Here is a 7,500-nt window from a genome sequence, read left to right on the forward strand (position 1 = left end):
GAGCTCGCCGGCCGCTGGAAGTCGAATGAGGCGCCGCGACCACCTCCGCGGTGCTTATAAACAGCCGATCCGCTCGGCGGGGGCTATTTTCGGCCACTTGGCTCGTGCGCACGGCCTCCCGGATGTGCCGGGCGGGTGCGCGAGCTCGCCGGCCGCTGGAAGTCGAATGAGGCGCCGCGACCACCTCCGCGGTGCTTATAAACAGCCGATCCGCTCGGCGGGGGCTATTTTCGTCCACTTGGCTCGTGCGCACGGCCTCCCGGATGTGCCGGGCGGGTGCGCGAGCTCGCCGGCCGCTGGAAGTCGAATGAGGCGCCGCGACCACCTCCGCGGTGCTTATAAACAGCCGATCCGCTCGGCGGGGGCTATTTTCGGCCACTTGGCTCGTGCGCACAGCCTCCCGGATGTGCCGGGCGGGTGCGCGAGCTCGCCGGCCGCTTGAAGTCGAATGAGGCGCCGCGACCACCTCCGCGGTGCTTATAAACAGCCGATCCGCTCGGCGGGGGCTATTTTCGGCCACTTGGCTCGTGCGCACGGCCTCCCGGATGTGCCGGGCGGGTGCGCGAGCTCGCCGGCCGCTGGAAGTCGAATGAGGCGCCGCGACCACCTCCGCGGTGCTTATAAACAGCCGATCCGCTCGGCGGGGGCTATTTTCGGCCACTTGGCTCGTGCGCACGGCCTCCCGGATGTGCCGGGCGGGTGCGCGAGCTCGCCGGCCGCTGGAAGTCGAATGAGGCGCCGCGACCACCTCCGCGGTGCTTATAAACAGCCGATCCGCTCGGCGGGGGCTATTTTCGGCCACTTGGCTCGTGCGCACGGCCTCCCGGATGTGCCGGGCGGGTGCGCGAGCTCGCCGGCCGCTGGAAGTCGAATGAGGCGCCGCGACCACCTCCGCGGTGCTTACAAACAGCCGATCCGCTCGGCGGGGGCTATTTTCGTCCACTTGGCTCGTGCGCACGGCCTCCCGGATATGCCGGGCGGGTGCGCGAGCTCGCCGGCCGCTGGAAGTCGAATGAGGCGCCGCGACCACCTCCGCGGTGCTTATAAACAGCCGATCCGATCGGCGGGGGCTAATTTCGGCCACTTGGCTCGTGCGCACGGCCTCCCGGATGTGCCGGGCGGGTGCGCGAGCTCGCCGGCCGCTGGAAGTCGAATGAGGCGCCGCGACCACCTCCGCGGTGCTTATAAACAGCCGATCCGCTCGGCGGGGGCTATTTTCGTCCACTTGGCTCGTGCGCACGGCCTCCCGGATGTGCCGGGCGGGTGCGCGAGCTCGCCGGCCGCTGGAAGTCGAACGAGGCGCCGCGGCCACCTCCGCGGTGCTTATAAACAGCCGATCCGCTCGGCGGGGGCTGTTTTCGGCCACTTGGCTCGTGCGCACAGCCTCCTGGATTTGCCGGGCGGGTGCGCGAGCTCGCCGGCCGCTGGAAGTCGAATGAGGCGCCGCGACCACCTCCGCGGTGCTTATAAACAGCCGATCCGCTCGGCGGGGGCTATTTTCGGCCACTTGGCTCGTGCGCACGGCCTCCCGGATGTGCCGGGCGGGTGCGCGAGCTCGCCGGCCGCTTGAAGTCGAATGAGGCGCCGCGACCACCTCCGCGGTGCTTATAAACAGCCGATCCGCTCGGCGGTGGCTATTTTCGGCCACTTGGCTCGTGCGCACGGCCTCCCGGATGTGCCGGGCGGGTGCGCGAGCTCGCCGGCCGCTTGAAGTCGAATGAGGCGCCGCGACCACCTCCGCGGTGCTTATAAACAGCCGATCCGCTCGGCGGGGGCTATTTTCGGCCACTTGGCTCGTGCGCACGGCCTCCCGGATGTGCCGGGCGGGTGCGCGAGCTCGCCGGCCGCTGGAAGTCGAATGAGGCGCCGCGACCACCTCCGCGGTGCTTATAAACAGCCGATCCGCTCGGCGGGGGCTATTTTCGGCCACTTGGCTCGTGCGCACGGCCTCCCGGATGTGCCGGGCGGGTGCGCGAGCTCGCCGGCCGCTGGAAGTCGAATGAGGCGCCGCGACCACCTCCGCGGTGCTTACAAACAGCCGATCCGCTCGGCGGGGGCTATTTTCGGCCACTTGGCTCGTGCGCACGGCCTCCCGGATGTGCCGGGCGGGTGCGCGAGCTCGCCGGCCGCTTGAAGTCGAATGAGGCGCCGCGACCACCTCCGCGGTGCTTATAAACAGCCGATCCGCTCGGCGCGGGCTATTTTCGGCCACTTGGCTCGTGCGCACGGCCTCCCGGATGTGCCGGGCGGGTGCGCGAGCTCGCCGGCCGCTGGAAGTCGAATGAGGCGCCGCGACCACCTCCGCGGTGCTTATAAACAGCCGATCCGCTCGGCGGGGGCTATTTTCGTCCACTTGGCTCGTGCGCACGGCCTCCCGGATGTGCCGGGCGGGTGCGCGAGCTCGCCGGCCGCTGGAAGTCGAATGAGGCGCCGCGACCACCTCTGCGGTGCTTATAAACAGCCGATCCGCTCGGCGGGGGCTATTTTCGGCCACTTGGCTCGTGCGCACGGCCTCCCGGATGTGCCGGGCGGGTGCGCGGGCTCGCCGGCCGCTGGAAGTCGAATGAGGCGCCGCGACCACCTCCGCGGTGCTTATAAACAGCCGATCCGCTCGGCGGGGGCTATTTTCGGCCACTTGGCTCGTGCGCACGGCCTCCCGGATGTGCCGGGCGGGTGCGCGAGCTCGCCGGCCGCTTGAAGTCGAATGAGGCGCCGCGACCACCTCCGCGGTGCTTATAAACCGCCGATCCGCTCGGCGGGGGCTATTTTCGGCCACTTGGCTCGTGCGCACGGCCTCCCGGATGTGCCGGGCCGGTGCGCGAGCTCGCCGCCCGCCGGAAGTCGAATGAGGCGCCGCGACCACCTCTGCGGTGCTTATAAACAGCCGATCCGCTCGGCGGGGGCTATTTTCGGCCACTTGGCTCGTGCGCACGGCCTCCCGGATGTGCCGGGCGGGTGCGCGAGCTCGCCGGCCGCTGGAAGTCGAATGAGGCGCCGCGACCACCTCCGCGGTGCTTATAAACAGCCGATCCGCTCGGCGGGGGCTATTTTCGGCCACTTGGCTCGTGCGCACGGCCTCCCGGATGTGCCGGGCGGGTGCGCGAGCTCGCCGGCCGCTGGAAGTCCAATGAGGCGCCGCGATCTCCTCCGCGGTGCTTATAAAGTGCCGATCCGCTCGGCTTGGAGCTATTTCCGGCCTCCCGTTGGTGCCGGGCGGCGTGCGCGAGCTCGCCGGCCGCGATCTCCTCCGCGGTGCTTATAAACAGCAGCATGCGCACGGCCTCCCAGAATTTGAACACATTTCGTCAATAAATTTCGCATATTGAATTTTGAAGTTTAATATAATGCAACAATTGAGCTCGACTTATACAAAGGATATATCATAAAATCGTAAATTTCCGTCGAATTTTAGGGGGTCGACTTATACACCGAGTCGACCTGTACACCGGCAAATACGGTAAATACGATTAAATAAAATGATACGACTGGCATAAAAACAAATATAAACCACATAAAAATAAAAGTCACCATTACGTTGAATTATTGGGAGCACCGAGCTTGTTTCTCAGAAACGAGCCGGTCCCATCCAGGCGTAATCGGAGACAATGAAACCCGAAGTGGTTAAGGTTTGTCTTTTAATGCAGGATGCTTGGTCTCCATGTGCCGAAGCAGTTTTGAAGGCTTCATTGGCTCGCTCGCTAGTTTCAGGGGCGATTGTGTCTATAAAATGCAAAATGTTGGGTCACCTCACGGCTTACGGCCATACTACCCTGAGAACGCCCGATCTCGTCCGATCTCGGAAGCTAAGCAGGGTCGGGCCTGGTTAGTACTTGGATGGGAGACCGCCTGGGAATACCAGGTGCTGTAAGCTTTTTCTTTTTCTTATGTGCACTTCAATCGTTTAAGAAGCTATTTTTTACAACACCCATCACGAATGGCATCCGGAAACAGCAAGCCTAATTTAAACTCCGACATTGAAACTATAACACGAGTTTGAAAGCTATATTATGTGGTGACATCCACAGCATTGTAGTTAAATTTTTTACCGCTAGAGAGCAGACTATGTACAGTGAGCATGGCTCCCTGTGAACTCAAAGCAGCAGGCTTGAGTTGTAAAAGAACCCAACACAACACTTCCATGAAGTGTTTTTAAACTTTTCAAGGCATTTATTTTGATTCAGCAAAATGCAGGTCGCAACGGCAAATTCGTGCTACCGCATAAAAAGCTGTCAATAACTTTTCATGATAGCCATGTTTCCAGAAAACACCAAAAGCCTTGGAAGAAAGACTGTTTCGGCCCTGGTTGTAAAAAAAACAAAAAAAAAAACAAAAGTGAAGGGTGACCGTCCGGGAATACCAGGTGCTGAAAGCCTTTTTTTTTTTTTTTTTTTTCCCACGTCAATTGTGAAAGGAAACTTTTACCACAGCCATCAAGTCCCGCCGCTGCTTGGCATGGTTTCAGGGGCGATTGTGTCTATAAAATGAAAAATTCTGAGCGGTCTCACGGCTTACGGCCATACTACCCTGAGAGCGCCCGATCTCGTCCGATCTCGGAGGCTAAGCAGGGTCGGGCCTGGTTAGTACTTGGATGGGAGACCGCCTGGGAATACCAGTTACCGTAAGCTTTTTTTTTTTTTTTTTTTTCTTATGTGCACTTCAATCGTTTAAGCCAAGAACTTTTTACAGCACCCATCAAGAATGGCATTCGGAAACTGCAAGCCTAGTTTGAACTCCGACACTGAAACTACAACACGAGTTTAAAACCTACATTGTGTGGCGACAGCCATAGCATTGCAGTTCACGTTTTTACCGCTAGAGGACAGACTATGTACAGTGAATAAAGAGCATGGCTCCCTGTGAACTCAAAGCAGCAGTCTTTACTTGTAAAAGATCCCAGCACAACACATTGTGCTTCCATGTAGTGTTTTTACCTTTTTCATGACATTTATTTTGATACAGCCAAATGCAGGTTTTGTGCACTTCACTTTTCCGTTGGGCATTCGCGTAGAACCCTATTCCAGTTACGGCCAGATTCTTTTAGACTAGTGGTCCCCAAACTTTCTTGCGCCACGGACCGGCTACGCGTCAGAAATATTTTTGCGGACCTGCCTTTATATATATAAATAAACAATAAATCTATATAAATAAATACTACATTTATAATAAATATATATAAATAGGATTAAATAAAATGATACGACTGGCATAAAAACAAATATAAACCACATAAAAATAAAAGTCACCATTACGTTGAATTATTGGGAGCACCGAGCTTGTTTCTCAGAAACGAGCCGGTCCCATCCAGGCGTAATCGGAGACAATGAAACCCAAAGTGGTTAAGGTTTGTCTTTTAATGCAGGATGCTTGGTCTCCATGTGCCGAAGCAGTTTTGAAGGCTTCATTGGCTTGCTCGCTAGTTTCAGGGGCGATTGTGTCTATAAAATGCAAAATGTTGGGTCACCTCACGGCTTACGACCATACTACCCTGAGAACGCCTGATCTCGTCTGATCTCGGAAGCTAAGCAGGGTCGGGCCTGGTTAGTACTTGGATGGGAGACTGCCTGGGAATACCAGGTGCTGTAAGCTTTTTCTTTTTCTTATGTGCACTTCAAGCTCTTTTTTTTTTTTTTTTCTTATGTGCACTTCAATCGTTTAAGCCAAGAACTTTTTACAGCACCCATCACGAATGGCATTCGGAAACTGCAAGCCTAGTTTGAACTCCGACACTGAAACTACAACACGAGTTAAAAACCTCTATGTACAGTGAATAAAGAGCATGGCTCCCTGTGAACTCAAAGCAGCAGTCTTTACTTGTAAAAGAACCCAGCACAACACATTGCGCTTCCATGTAGTGTTTTTACCTTTTTCATGACATTTATTTTGATACAGCCAAATGCAGGTTTTGTGCACTTCACTTTTCCGTTGGGCATTCGCGTAGAACCCTATTCCAGTTACGGCCAGATTCTTTTAGACTAGTGGTCCCCAACCTTTCTTGCGCCACGGACCGGCTACGCGTCAGAAATATTTTTGCGGACCTGCCTTTATATATATAAATAAACAATAAATCTATATAAATAAATACTACATTTATAATAAGTATATATACCGTATTTGCCGGTGTATTGGTCGACCATTTTCGATCCAAAATCGACCGAAAAAAATCGACCTCGACTTATACACCGAGTCATAAAATTTAACTTCGTATTCATCGCTTCAAATGTGATGGTAACCAAGGCCGTTTCTCATGCATCTCATTGTGCGTTGCACTTAGAAAATTTGAACCGGGCGGCGTGCGCGAGTGCGCGGCCCGCTGGAAGTTGAATGAGGCGCCGCGACCACCTCCGCGGTGCTTATAAACAGCCGATCCGCTCGGCGGGGGCTATTTTCGGCCACTTGGCTCGTGCGCACGGCCTCCCGGATGTGCCGGGCGGGTGCGCGAGCTCGCCGGCCGCTGGAAGTCGAATGAGGCGCCGCGGCCACCTCCGCGGTGCTTATAAACAGCCGATCCGCTCGGCGGGGGCTATTTTCGGCCACTTGGCTCGTGCGCACGGCCTCCCGGATGTGCCGGGCGGGTGCGCGGGCTCGCCGGCCGCTGGAAGTCGAATGAGGCGCCGCGACCACCTCCGCGGTGCTTATAAACAGCCGATCCTCTCGGCGGGGGCTATTTTCGGCCACTTGGCTCGTGCGCACGGCCTCCCGGATGTGCCGGGCGGGTGCGCGAGCTCGCCGGCCGCTGGAAGTCGAATGAGGCGCCGCGACCACCCCCGCGGTGCTTATAAACAGCCGATCCGCTCGGCGGGGGCTATTTTCGGCCACTTGGCTCGTGCGCACGGCCTCCCGGATGTGCCAGGCGGGTGCGCGGGCTCGCCGGCCGCTGGAAATCGAATGAGGCGCCGCGACCACCTCCGCGGTGCTTATAAACAGCCGATCCGCTCGGCGGGGGCTATTTTCGGCCACTTGGCTCGTGCGCACGGCCTCCCGGATGTGCCGGGCGGGTGCGCGAGCTCGCCGGCCGCTTGAAGTCGAATGAGGCGCCGCGACCACCTCCGCGGTGCTTATAAACAGCCGATCCGCTCGGCGCGGGCTATTTTCGGCCACTTGGCTCGTGCGCACGGCCTCCCGGATGTGCCGGGCGGGTGCGCGAGCTCGCTGGCCGCTGGAAGTCGAATGAGGCGCCGCGACCACCTCCGCGGTGCTTATAAACAGCCGATCCGCTCGGCGGGGGCTATTTTCGGCCACTTGGCTCGTGCGCACGGCCTCCCGGATGTGCCGGGCGGGTGCGCGAGCTCGCCGGCCGCTTGAAGTCGAATGAGGCGCCGCGACCAGCTCCGCGGTGCTTATAAACAGCCGATCCGCTCGGCGGGGGCTATTTTCGGCCACTTGGCTCGTGCGCACGGCCTCCCGGATGTGCCGGGCGGGTGCGCGAGCTCGCCGGCCGCTGGAAGTCGAATGCGGCGCCGCGACCACCTCCGCGGTGCTTATAAACAGCCGATCCGCTCG

At 58.4% G+C, this 7,500-nt stretch overlaps 3 non-coding genes across 3 annotated transcripts; all 3 read left to right on the top strand.

The window, feature by feature from the left end:
• Positions 1-3,752: 3,752 nt before the first annotated feature.
• Positions 3,753-3,871, top strand: LOC125981542 (5S ribosomal RNA). The gene has a single exon (XR_007486044.1). It is a non-coding gene; the product is annotated as a 5S ribosomal RNA (ribosomal RNA).
• A 635-nt stretch (positions 3,872-4,506) lies between these two features.
• LOC125981513 (5S ribosomal RNA) lies at positions 4,507-4,625 on the top strand. The gene has a single exon (XR_007486016.1). It is a non-coding gene; the product is annotated as a 5S ribosomal RNA (ribosomal RNA).
• Positions 4,626-5,467: 842 nt separating this feature from the next.
• Positions 5,468-5,586, top strand: LOC125981472 (5S ribosomal RNA). Its single transcript, XR_007485977.1, has one exon. It is a non-coding gene; the product is annotated as a 5S ribosomal RNA (ribosomal RNA).
• The last annotated feature ends 1,914 nt before the right edge of the window (positions 5,587-7,500 follow it).

The sequence above is a fragment of the Syngnathus scovelli genome, chromosome 14 (assembly GCF_024217435.2).
Source record: "Syngnathus scovelli strain Florida chromosome 14, RoL_Ssco_1.2, whole genome shotgun sequence".
Lineage (NCBI taxonomy): Eukaryota > Metazoa > Chordata > Actinopteri > Syngnathiformes > Syngnathidae > Syngnathus > Syngnathus scovelli.